We start from the raw sequence: 13427 nt of genomic DNA, 5'->3' as shown, positions 1-13427 counted from the left end.
AATGAACTGATTGTCACTCTAGATAAGAGCATCTGCTAAACTAGAATACAAATGCACTGTCATTTACTTATTTTAAACATAAATGGTGAGCTATGATTGGCTAGCAGGTCCCCTTGGTTTTGAAGACATGTCACACAGCTTTGGGGAGAATTGTCAGGGGGTCTATCTGTCTGTGAGGAAGTCTGAGTCATAGAGAGAGATTGGTGTTTATCTTAGTTAGAATGTTAGAACATTCAGTCACCTCTTGACTTCCTCTCTGACTCACTGGGGTTCAAATGGACCTCTGGAATTCAAATATCTATCCTTCTCTCTGACTCACTGGGGTTCAAATGGACCTCTGGAATGTCAAACTAGTCTGGGACTCCTTCCTCTCTGTTGTTCATCAGGGAGACAGTTATCTCAGACTGAGAGGCTGCATTGATGCTTTAGTTTATAGGGTGTTGAGTGTTTAACTGGTCCACATTGATTGCTGGAGAATATGTTTACAGTCTGTGTAATCTGCTTTTATGATAAGGAACTGATGCCTTCGTGGCAGTGATCAATCACAATAGCCTCCTGTCAGCTAGAGAAGTATATGGGATGGAGTCATATATTTCTACTCAGTACAGTGATCATGTGTCTTATCAGTTGCCTGTCTAAAATGGGACCCAGAATACTCTTATTGAGTTGTCTGGATCAGTATGGGATGAGGTGTATCAACTAGACTGGGACAGAACTGGCTGGATCAGTATATGGAGAGTAACGACTAGACTGGGACAGAACTGCCTGGATCAGTATATGGAGAGAGGGTATCGACTAGACTGGGACAGAACTGTCTGGATCAGTATATGGAGGGAGGGTATCAACTAGACTGGGACAGAACTGCCTGGATCAGTATGGGATGAGGTGTATCGACTAGACTGGGACAGAACTGCCTGGATCAGTATGGGATGAGGTGTATCGACTAGACTGGGACAGAACTGCCTGGATCAGTATATGGAGAGAGGGTATCGACTAGACTGAGACAGAACTGCCTGGATCAGTATGGGATGAGGTGTATCAACTAGACTGGGACAGAACTGCCTGGATCAGTATATGGAGGGAGGGTATCGACTAGACTGGGACAGAACTGTCTGGATCAGTATGGGATGAGGTGTATCGACTAGACTGGGACAGAACTGCCTGGATCAGTATGGGATGAGGTGTATCGACTAGACTGGGACAGAACTGTCTGGATCAGTATATGGAGAGAGGGTATCGACTAGACTGAGACAGAACTGCCTGGATCAGTATATGGAGAGTATCAACTAGACTGGGACAGAACTATTGATGGTGCGGTCTTATCCTGAGACATTCCCAGACTTCTACTCTTGACCTCTGGCAGCACCCCTGTTACGCTCTCTCTCCTCTTGACCTCTGGCAGCACCCCTGTTACGCTCTCTCTCCTCTTGACCTCTGGCAGCACCCCTGTTACGCTCTCTCTCCTCTTGACCTCTGGCAGCACCCCTGTTACGCTCTCTCTCCTCTTGACCTCTGGCAGCACCCCTGTTACGCTCTCTCTCCTCTTGACCTCTGGCAGCACCCCCTGTTACGCTCTCTCTCCTCTTGACCTCTGGCAGCACCCCTGTTACGCTCTCTCTCCTCTTGACCTCTGGCAGCACCCCTGTTACGCTCTCTCTCCTCTTGACCTCTGGCAGCACCCCTGTTACGCTCTCTCTCCTCTTGACCTCTGGCAGCACCCCTGTTACGCTCTCTCTCCTCTTGACCTCTGGCAGCACCCCTGTTACGCTCTCTCTCCTTTTGACCTCTGGCAGCACCCCTGTTACGCTCTCTCTCCTCTTGACCTCTGGCAGCACCCCTGTTACGCTCTCTCTCCTCTTGACCTCTGGCAGCACCCCTGTTACGCTCTCTCTCCTTTTGACCTCTGGCAGCACCCCTGTTACGCTCTCTCTCCTCTTGACCTCTGGCAGCACCCCTGTTACGCTCTCTCTCCTCTTGACCTCTGGCAGCACCCCTGTTACGCTCTCTCTCCTCTTGACCTCTGGCAGCACCCCTGTTACGCTCTCTCTCCTCTTGACCTCTGGCAGCACCCCTGTTACGCTCTCTCTCCTCTTGACCTCTGGCAGCACCCCTGTTACGCTCTCTCTCCTCTTGACCTCTGGCAGCACCCCTGTTACGCTCTCTCTCCTCTTGACCTCTGGCAGCACCCCTGTTACGCTCTCTCTCCTCTTGACCTCTGGCAGCACCCCTGTTACGCTCTCTCTCCTCTTGACCTCTGGCAGCACCCCTGTTACGCTCTCTCTCCTCTTGACCTCTGGCAGCACCCCTGTTACGCTCTCTCTCCTCTTGACCTCTGGCAGCACCCCTGTTACGCTCTCTCTCCTCTTGACCTCTGGCAGCACCCCTGTTACGCTCTCTCTCCTCTTGACCTCTGGCAGCACCCCTGTTACGCTCTCTCTCCTCTTGACCTCTGGCAGCACCCCTGTTACGCTCTCTCTCCTCTTGACCTCTGGCAGCACCCCTGTTACGCTCTCTCTCCTCTTGACCTCTGGCAGCACCCCTGTTACGCTCTCTCTCCTCTTGACCTCTGGCAGCATCCCTGTTACGCTCTCTCTCCTCTTGACCTCTGGCAGCACCCCTGTTACGCTCTCTCTCCTCTTGACCTCTGGCAGCACCCCTGTTACGCTCTCTCTCCTCTTGTGTGTTATGCTGTGGTGTTGACCTCTGACCCCCTGTGCTGTCTATTGTCAGGTGATATTCTACCTGGGGCAGTACATCATGAAGAAGCAGCTTTATGACATGAAGCAGCAACACCTAGTGCACTGTGCTGACGACCCACTGGGGGCTGTACTGGGAGTGGACAGCTTCTCTGTTAAAGAGCCACGGTGAGGGGACACACTGCAGGGAGTGGACAGCTTCTCCATCAAAGAGCCACACACAGACACTCTCACAATAACACACACACAGACACTCTCACAATAACACACACACAGACACTCTCACAATAACACACACACAGACACTCTCACAATAACACACACACAGACACTCTCACAATAACACACACACAGACAATCTCACAATAACACACACACAGACACTCTCACAATAACACACAAACAGACACTCTCACAATAACACACACACAGACACTCTCACAATAACACACACACAGACACTCTCACAATAACACACACACAGACACTCTCACAATAACACACACACAGACACTCTCACAATAACACACACACAGACACTCTCACAATAACACACACACAGACACTCTCACAATAACACACAAACAGACACTCTCACAATAACACACACACAGACACTCTCACAATAACACACACACAGACACTCACAATAACACACACACAGACACTCTCACAATAACACACACACAGACACTCTCACAATAACACACACACAGACACTCTCACAATAACACACACACAGACACTCTCACAATAACACACACACAGACACTCTCACAATAACACACACACACAGACACTCTCACAATAACACACACACACAGACACTCTCACAATAACACACACACAGACACTCTCACAATAACACACACACAGACACTCTCACAATAACACACACACACAGACACTCTCACAATAACACACACACAGACACTCTCACAATAACACACACACAGACACTCTCACAATAACACACACACACAGACACTCTCACAATAACACACACACACAGACACTCTCACAATAACACACACACACAGACACTCTCACAATAACACACACACAGACACTCTCACAATAACACACACACAGACACTCTCACAATAACACACACACAGACACTCTCACAATAACACACACACACAGACACTCTCACAATAACACACACACAGACACTCTCACAATAACACACACACAGACACTCTCACAATAACACACACACAGACACTCTCACAATAACACACACACAGACACTCTCACAATAACACACACACAGACACTCTCACAATAACACACACACACAGACACTCTCACAATAACACACACACAGACACTCTCACAATAACACACACACAGACACTCTCACAATAACACACACACAGACACTCTCACAATAACACACACACACAGACACTCTCACAATAACACACACACAGACACTCTCACAATAACACACACACAGACACTCTCACAATAACACACACACTGGGTTACTGATACAGGGCTGGGTTACTGATACAGGGCTGGGTTACTGATACAGGGCTGGGTTACTGATACAGGGCTGGGTTACTGATACAGGGCTGGGTTACTGATACAGGGCTGGGTTACTGATACAGGGCTGGGTTACTGATACAGGGCTGGGTTACTGATACAGGGCTGGTTTACTGATACAGGGCTGGGTTACTGATACAGGGCTGGGTTACTGATACAGGGCTGGGTTACTGATACAGGGCTGGGCTGGGTTACTGATACAGGGCTGGGTTACTGATACAGGGCTGGGTTACTGATACAGGGCTGGGTTACTGATACAGGGCTGGTTTACTGATACAGGGCTGGGTTACTGATACAGGGCTGGGTTACTGATACAGGGCTGGGTTACTGATACAGGGCTGGGTTACTGATACAGGGCTGGGTTACTGATACAGGGCTGGGTTACTGATACAGGGCTGGGTTACTGATACAGGGCTGGGTTACTGATACAGGGCTGGGTTACTGATACAGGGCTGGGCGGGTTACTGATACAGGGCTGGGTTACTGATACAGGGCTGGGTTACTGATACAGGGCTGGGTTACTGATACAGGGCTGGGCTGGGTTACTGCTGGGTTACTGATACATGGCTGGTTTACTGATACAGGGCTGGGTTACTGATACAGGGCTGGGTTACTGATACAGGGCTGGGTTACTGATACAGGGCTGGGTTACTGATACAGGGCTGGTTTACTGATACAGGGCTGGGTTACTGATACAGGGCTGGGTTACTGATACAGGGCTGGGTTACTGATACAGGGCTGGGTTACTGATACAGGGCTGGGTTACTGATACAGGGCTGGGCTGGGTTACTGATACAGGGCTGGTTTACTGATACAGGGCTGGGTTACTGATACAGGGCTGGGTTACTGATACAGGGCTGGGTTACTGATACAGGGCTGGGCTGGGTTACTGATACAGGGCTGGGTTACTGATACAGGGCTGGGTTACTGATACAGGGCTGGGTTACTGATACAGGGCTGGGTTACTGATACAGGGCTGGGTTACTGATACAGGGCTGGTTTACTGATACAGGGCTGGGTTACTGATACAGGGCTGGGTTACTGATACAGGGCTGGGTTACTGATACAGGGCTGGGTTACTGATACAGGGCTGGTTTACTGATACAGGGCTGGGTTACTGATACAGGGCTGGGTTACTGATACAGGGCTGGGTTACTGATACAGGGCTGGGTTACTGATACAGGGCTGGGTTACTGATACAGGGCTGGGTTACTGATACAGGGCTGGGTTACTGATACAGGGCTGGGTTACTGATACAGGGCTGGGGTTACTGATACAGGGCTGGGTTACTGATACAGGGCTGGTTACTGATACAGGGCTGGGCTGGGTTACTGATACAGGGCTGGGTTACTGATACAGGGCTGGGTTACTGATACAGGGCTGGGTTACTGATACAGGGCTGGGCTGGGTTACTGATACAGGGCTGGGTTACTGATACAGGGCTGGTTACTGATACAGGGCTGGGTTACTGATACAGGGCTGGGTTACTGATACAGGGCTGGGTTACTGATACAGGGCTGGGTTACTGATACAGGGCTGGCCTGGGTTACTGATACAGGGCTGGGTTACTGATACAGGGCTGGGTTACTGATACAGGGCTGGGTTACTGATACAGGGCTGGTTTACTGATACAGGGCTGGTTTACTGATACAGGGCTGGTTTACTGATACAGGGCTGGGTTACTGATACAGGGCTGGGTTACTGATACAGGGCTGGGTTACTGATACAGGGCTGGGCTGGGTTACTGATACAGGGCTGGTTTACTGATACAGGGCTGGGTTACTGATACAGGGCTGGGTTACTGATACAGGGATGGGTTACTGATACAGGGCTGGGTTACTGATACAGGGCTGGGTTACTGATACAGGGCTGGGTTACTGATACAGGGCTGGGTTACTGATACAGGGCTGGGTTACTGATACAGGGCTGGGTTACTGATACAGGGCTGGGTTACTGATACAGGGCTGGTTTACTGATACAGGGCTGGGTTACTGATACAGGGCTGGGTTACTGATACAGGGCTGGGTTACTGATACAGGGCTGGGTTACTGATACAGGGCTGGGTTACTGATACAGGGCTGGTTTACTGATACAGGGCTGGGTTACTGATACAGGGCTGGGTTACTGATACAGGGCTGGGTTACTGATACAGGGCTGGGTTACTGATACAGGGCTGGGTTTACTGATACAGGGCTGGGTTACTGATACAGGGCTGGGTTACTGATACAGGGCTGGGTTACTGATACAGGGCTGGGCTGGGTTACTGATACAGGGCTGGGTTACTGATACAGGGCTGGGTTACTGATACAGGGCTGGGTTACTGATACAGGGCTGGGTTACTGATACAGGGCTGGGTTACTGATACAGGGCTGGGTTACTGATACAGGGCTGGGTTACTGATACAGGGCTGGGTTTACTGATACAGGGCTGGGTTACTGATACAGGGCTGGGTTACTGATACAGGGCTGGGTTACTGATACAGGGCTGGGTTACTGATACAGGGCTGGGTTACTGATACAGGGCTGGGTTACTGATACAGGGCTGGGTTACTGATACAGGGCTGGGTTACTGATACAGGGCTGGGTTACTGATACAGGGCTGGGTTACTGATACAGGGCTGGGTTACTGATACAGGGCTGGGTTACTGATACAGGGCTGGGTTACTGATACAGGGCTGGGTTACTGATACAGGGCTGGGTTACTGATACAGGGCTGGGTTACTGATACAGGGCTGGGTTACTGATACAGGGCTGGGTTACTGATACAGGGCTGGGTTACTGATACAGGGCTGGGTTACTGATACAGGGCTGGGTTACTGATACAGGGCTGGGTTACTGATACAGGGCTGGGTTACTGATACAGGGCTGGGTTACTGATACAGGGCTGGGTTACTGATACAGGGCTGGGTTACTGATACAGGGCTGGGTTACTGATACAGGGCTGGGTTACTGATACAGGGCTGGGTTACTGATACAGGGCTGGGTTACTGATACAGGGCTGGGTTTACTGATACAGGGCTGGGTTACTGATACAGGGCTGGGTTACTGATACAGGGCTGGGTTACTGATACAGGGCTGGGTTACTGATACAGGGCTGGGTTACTGATACAGGGCTGGGTTACTGATACAGGGCTGGGTTACTGATACAGGGCTGGGTTACTGATACAGGGCTGGGTTACTGATACAGGGCTGGGTTACTGATACAGGGCTGGGTTACTGATACAGGGCTGGGTTACTGATACAGGGCTGGGTTACTGATACAGGGCTGGGTTACTGATACAGGGCTGGGTTACTGATACAGGGCTGGGTTACTGATACAGGGCTGGGTTACTGATACAGGGCTGGGTTTACTGATACAGGGCTGGGTTACTGATACAGGGCTGGGCTGGGTTACTGATACAGGGCTGGGTTACTGATACAGGGCTGGTTTACTGATACAGGGCTGGGTTACTGATACAGGGCTGGGTTACTGATACAGGGCTGGGTTACTGATACAGGGCTGGGTTACTGATACAGGGCTGGGTTACTGATACAGGGCTGGGTTACTGATACAGGGCTGGGTTACTGATACAGGGCTGGGTTACTGATACAGGGCTGGGTTACTGATACAGGGCTGGTTACTGATACAGGGCTGGTTTACTGATACAGGGCTGGGTTTACTGATACAGGGCTGGGTTACTGATACAGGGCTGGGTTACTGATACAGGGCTGGGCTGGGTTACTGATACAGGGCTGGGTTACTGATACAGGGCTGGTTTACTGATACAGGGCTGGGTTACTGATACAGGGCTGGGCTGGGTTACTGATACAGGGCTGGGTTACTGATACAGGGCTGGGTTACTGATACAGGGCTGGGTTACTGATACAGGGCTGGGTTACTGATACAGGGCTGGGTTACTGATACAGGGCTGGGTTACTGATACAGGGCTGGGTTACTGATACAGGGCTGGGTTACTGATACAGGGCTGGGTTACTGATACAGGGCTGGGTTACTGATACAGGGCTGGGTTACTGATACAGGGCTGGGTTTACTGATACAGGGCTGGGTTACTGATACAGGGCTGGGTTACTGATACAGGGCTGGTTTACTGATACAGGGCTGGTTTACTGATACAGGGCTGGGTTACTGATACAGGGCTGGTTTACTGATACAGGGCTGGTTTACTGATACAGGGCTGGGTTACTGATACAGGGCTGGGTTACTGATACAGGGCTGGGTTACTGATACAGGGCTGGGTTACTGATACAGGGCTGGGCTGGGTTACTGATACAGGGCTGGGTTACTGATACAGGGCTGGGTTACTGATACAGGGCTGGGCTGGGTTACTGATACAGGGCTGGGTTACTGATACAGGGCTGGGTTACTGATACAGGGCTGGGTTACTGATACAGGGCTGGGTTACTGATACAGGGCTGGTTACTGATACAGGGCTGGGTTACTGATACAGGGCTGGGTTACTGATACAGGGCTGGGTTACTGATACAGGGCTGGGTTACTGATACAGGGCTGGGTTACTGATACAGGGCTGGGTTACTGATACAGGGCTGGTTTACTGATACAGGGCTGGGTTACTGATACAGGGCTGGGTTACTGATACAGGGCTGGGCTGGGTTACTGATACAGGGCTGGGTTACTGATACAGGGCTGGGTTACTGATACAGGGCTGGGTTACTGATACAGGGCTGGGTTACTGATACAGGGCTGGGTTACTGATACAGGGCTGGGTTACTGATACAGGGCTGGGTTACTGATACAGGGCTGGGTTACTGATACAGGGCTGGGTTACTGATACAGGGCTGGGTTACTGATACAGGGCTGGGTCACTGATACAGGGCTGGGTTACTGATACAGGGCTGGGTTACTGATACAGGGCTGGGTTACTGATACAGGGCTGGGTTACTGATACAGGGCTGGGTTACTGATACAGGGCTGGGTTACTGATACAGGGCTGGGTTACTGATACAGGGCTGGGTTACTGATACAGGGCTGGGTTACTGATACAGGGCTGGGTTACTGATACAGGGCTGGGTTACTGATACAGGGCTGGTTTACTGATACAGGGCTGGGTTACTGATACAGGGCTGGGCTGGGTTACTGATACAGGGCTGGGCTGGGTTACTGATACAGGGCTGGGTTACTGATACAGGGCTGGGTTACTGATACAGGGCTGGGTTACTGATACAGGGCTGGGTTACTGATACAGGGCTGGGCTACTGATACAGGGCTGGGTTACTGATACAGGGCTGGGCTGGGTTACTGATACAGGGCTGGTTTACTGATACAGGGCTGGGTTACTGATACAGGGCTGGGTTACTGATACAGGGCTGGGTTACTGATACAGGGCTGGGCTGGGTTACTGATACAGGGCTGGGTTACTGATACAGGGCTGGGTTACTGATACAGGGCTGGGTTACTGATACAGGGCTGGGTTACTGATACAGGGCTGGGTTACTGATACAGGGCTGGGCTGGGTTACTGATACAGGGCTGGGTTACTGATACAGGGCTGGTTTACTGATACAGGGCTGGGTTACTGATACAGGGCTGGGTTACTGATACAGGGCTGGGTTACTGATACAGGGCTGGTTTACTGATACAGGGCTGGGTTACTGATACAGGGCTGGGCTGGGTTACTGATATAGGGCTGGGCTGGGTTACTGATACTGGGCTGGGTTACTGATACAGGGCTGGGTTACTGATACAGGGCTGGGTTACTGATACAGGGCTGGGTTACTGATACAGGGCTGGGTTACTGATACAGGGCTGGGCTGGGTTACTGATACAGGGCTGGGTTACTGATACAGGGCTGGGTTACTGATACAGGGCTGGGCTGGGTTACTGATACAGGGCTGGGTACTGTTACAGGGCTGGGTTACTGATACAGGGCTGGGTTACTGATACAGGGCTGGGCTGGGTTACTGATACAGGGCTGGTTACTGATACAGGGCTGGGTTACTGATACAGGGCTGGGTTACTGATACAGGGCTGGGTTACTGATACAGGGCTGGGTTACTGATACAGGGCTGGGCTTGGTTTGTAGAGGCCTGTGCTGTGACTTCCCCAGCATCACCCAGGAAGTCTCCCTGCTTCTTCCGATGGACACACACACACATATGCACACAAACGGAATCACCCTGCCTGCCTTTTCCAGTGGAGCGCTACGCCTGACACCAGACAGTCTTTAATCAGTAGCTTTTTTGAGAGCAGGCCGCCCCGGTCAGTCGGTCAGTTGTGGTGATGGGGATTGGTAGGAGGCAGGTTCAACAACAACAGGGTGGTGGAGCGCTCAGAGTGCAGCCTCTAGGCTCCCTATCCTCTCCAACACCTCTCTCTGTCATCAAGTGGCACTTGGCCCTCTCCTCCTCCACTCCTCTCGTCCTCCACCCCTTTCCTTCTCCACTCCTCTCCTCCTCCACTCCACTCCTCTCCTCCACCCCTCTCCTCCTCCACCCCTCTCCTCCTCCACTCCACTCCTCTCCTCCTCCACTCCTCTCGTCCTCCACCCCTTTCCTCCTCCACCCCTCTCCTCCTCCACTCCACTCCTCTCCTCCTCCACTCCCCTCGTCCTCCACCCCTTTCCTTCTCCACTCCTCTCCTCCTCCACTCCACTCCTCTCCTCCTCCACCCCTCTCCTTCTCCACTCCTCTCCTGTTCTCTACAACGCAAAGCAGAGGCAGAGAGTTCAATGGTGACTTGAAGAGATCTCAGATCGTGGTCCGGAATGATAATGGGCCCAAAACAGGGTGCTTAAGGAGTTACCACACGTCTTAGAGAGAGTATAGAGAGAGAGATAGGGGATAGAGAGAGAGAGAGAGAGAGAGAGAGAGAGAGAGAGAGAGAGAGAGAGAGAGAGAGAGAGAGAGAGAGAGAGAGAGAGAAAGAGAGAGGAAAGAGAGAGAGAGAGAGGAAAGAGAGAGAGAGAGAGGAAAGAGAGAGAGAGAGAGAGAGAGAGAGAGAGAGAGAGAGAGAGAGAGAGAGAGAGAGGAAAGAGAAAGATAGAGGAAAGAGAGAGAGAGAGAGAGAGAGAGAGAGAGTGAGAAAGGAGAGGCAGAGAGACAGAGATGTTAGAGAGCTGGAGACCGAGAGAGAACAGAGAGGCAACACGTGATAGAGGGAGGAATACAGGAGTTTACTCTCCGAAGAAAGTTAGTTACTCGTTCCAAAACTTTCTAGGGTGAATTGGAGTACCGTAATCAATTATTACAATCACGATCAAAACATTCCATCTGTGCCTTGACTAACTGAATCAGATGTATTAATGCAGGGCTGGAACGAAACCATGCACGGCCAGTATCTCTCCAGAACTGAAATTGAAGAAGGATGTTACTGTAGTCTGGATGGTCTCAAACTATTTAGAAAGAGGAGCCCCCAACAAGCCAGAAACCCTGTTGTCAACCTCTATCAGTGGAGGACACAGTGGGAGTCGGCACCCTTAGTGTGTATTGAGAGGTGTTAACACCCCATGTTACCATAATCAAACTGTCACGAGGTAACTCTACTTTACACTCACTGATAAAAGACCATCGATTAGGATTATTAAAGTAGGGTATTTAGTGAGGTGTCAGAGATAGGGAGTATTAAACTGGGGTATTTAGTGGGGTGTCAGAGAATGGGAGTATTAAACTAGGGTATTTAGTGGAGTATCAGAGGTTGGGAGTATTACACTAGGGTATTTAGTGAGGTGTCAGAGAATGGGAGTATTAAACTAGGGTATTTAGTGGAATATCAGAGGTTGGGAGTATTAAACTAGGGTATTTAGTGGAGTATCAGAGGTTGGGAGTATTAAACTAGGGTATTTAGTGGAGTATCAGAGGTTGGGAGTATTAAACTAGGGTATTTAGTGGAGTATCAGAGGTTGGAAGTGTTAAACTAGGGTATTTAGTGGGGTGTCAGACATTGGGAGTATTAAACTAGGGTATTTAGTGGAATATCAGAGGTTGGGAGTGTTAAACTAGGGTATTTAGTGGGGTGTCAGAGATAGGGATTATTAAACTAGGGTATTTAGTGGGGTGTCAGAGATAGGGATTATTAAACTAGGGTATTTAGTGGGGTGTCAGAGATAGGGATTATTAAACTAGGGTATTTAGTGGAATATCAGAGGTTGGGAGTATTAAACTAGGGTATTTAGTGGAATATCAGAGGTTGGGAGTATTAAACTAGGGTATTTAGTGGAATATCAGAGGTTGGGAGTGTTAAACTAGGGTATTTAGTGGGGTGTCAGAGGTTGGGAGTGTTAAACTAGGGTATTTAGTGGAATATCAGAGGTTGGGAGTATTAAACTAGGGTATTTAGTGGAGTATCAGAGGTTGGAAGTGTTAAACTAGGGTATTTAGTGGAATATCAGAGGTTGGGAGTATTAAACTAGGGTATTTAGTGGAATATCAGAGGTTGGGAGTATTAAACTAGGGTATTTAGTGGGGTGTCAGAGATAGGGATTATTAAACTAGGGTATTTAGTGGAGTATCAGAGGTTGGAAGTGTTAAACTAGGGTATTTAGTGGAGTATCAGAGGTTGGGAGTATTAAACTAGGGTATTTAGTGGGGTGTCAGAGATAGGGATTATTAAACTAGGGTATTTAGTGGAATATCAGAGGTTGGGAGTGTTAAACTAGGGTATTTAGTGAGGTGTCAGAGATAGGGATTATTAAACTAGGGTATTTAGTGGGGTGTCAGAGATAGGGATTATTAAACTGGGGTATTTAGTGGGGTGTCAGAGATAGGGATTATTAAACTAGGGTATTTAGTGGAATATCAGAGGTTGGGAGTATTAAACTAGGGTATTTAGTGGAGTATCAGAGGTTGGGAGTGTTAAACTAGGGTATTTAGTGGGGTGTCAGAGATAGGGATTATTAAACTAGGGTATTTAGTGGAATATCAGAGGTTGGGAGTATTAAACTAGGGTATTTAGTGGAGTATCAGAGGTTGGGAGTGTTAAACTAGGGTATTTAGTGGGGTGTCAGACATTGGGAGTATTAAACTAGGGTATTTAGTGGAATATCAGAGGTTGGGAGTATTAAACTAGGGTATTTAGTGGAGTATCAGAGGTTGGGAGTGTTAAACTAGGGTATTTAGTGGGGTGTCAGAGATAGGGATTATTAAACTAGGGTATTTAGTGGAATATCAGAGGTTGGGAGTATTAAACTAGGGTATTTAGTGGAGTATCAGAGGTTGGGAGTGTTAAA

At 49.7% G+C, this 13427-nt stretch overlaps 1 protein-coding gene across 1 annotated transcript in view; it reads left to right on the top strand.

The window, feature by feature from the left end:
- Positions 1 to 13427, top strand: part of LOC121559808 (E3 ubiquitin-protein ligase Mdm2-like) — a gene marked incomplete at its 3' end in the record, with an annotated part of 159884 nt that overhangs the window by 89447 nt on the left and 57010 nt on the right. The window lies entirely within an intron of this gene.

This window comes from Coregonus clupeaformis, unplaced genomic scaffold (assembly GCF_020615455.1).
Source record: "Coregonus clupeaformis isolate EN_2021a unplaced genomic scaffold, ASM2061545v1 scaf0856, whole genome shotgun sequence".
Classification (NCBI taxonomy): domain Eukaryota; kingdom Metazoa; phylum Chordata; class Actinopteri; order Salmoniformes; family Salmonidae; genus Coregonus; species Coregonus clupeaformis.
This window is presented reverse-complemented; position numbering and strand designations above follow the sequence as displayed.